The following is a 727-nucleotide window of genomic DNA, read 5'->3' on the forward strand; positions in this document are numbered from 1 at the left end:
ACGTGCATTAAATACCCCCATGTGCAGCAATGATCATCTCCGGTTGACGGTGAGAAGCTAGGCCAGAGAGCGAGTCAGCGAGAAGCCTCTCGCTCGCAGGCTACCCGCGACCCGGTGCTTGGTCCCTCTCGCCTAACGAGTACCAGTCTAATGGGCCCTCTTCTGTTAATGGGCTTAATCGTGCCTTTTGACCATGTTTGGGCTTTTGGTCTTTATTGGATCTATCAAGCGGTAATGGGCTGGATCAGCAAGTTTCAAAAACAAACAGAAAAAGTCAAGGCTATGCGGTTGGCGCAGTAATCGAAGTACATCGCAATTATGGTAGCATATTAAACAATAATCATGTGGTTTCGAGTACAATATGCGGTGGAGGTTAGCTCGCATCTTGTTTGGAAAAAAAGGATGGTCGACTTCTAACTTTTATATTCTCAAGCGAACCGCGTCGCTAGGTTCACTAGAGAATAGGGGGACTAGATGATGGGGCTCATTTAGGCAAACTTGGGCCGAACCAGTTTGAAAATGGGCCAGAGAATAATTTTGACCTAGTATAATTTCCCTATATAAATACATGTATAAACCCTAATTAGGGTCATGCTTTTACACACAATCAATAATATTTTCTCTCTACAAACTCTCTCTCTCTCTATTCTTTATGTCTCTACCGCTTTTTGGTGTCGCGTTCTTCGATCCGACGAGCGGTGGACTTTTCGGCAACACCTAGAGTAGG

The sequence above is a fragment of the Erythranthe guttata genome, chromosome 14, assembly GCF_056151865.1.
Source record: "Erythranthe guttata isolate IM_541 chromosome 14, IM_541, whole genome shotgun sequence".
In the NCBI taxonomy this organism is placed as follows: domain Eukaryota; kingdom Viridiplantae; phylum Streptophyta; class Magnoliopsida; order Lamiales; family Phrymaceae; genus Erythranthe; species Erythranthe guttata.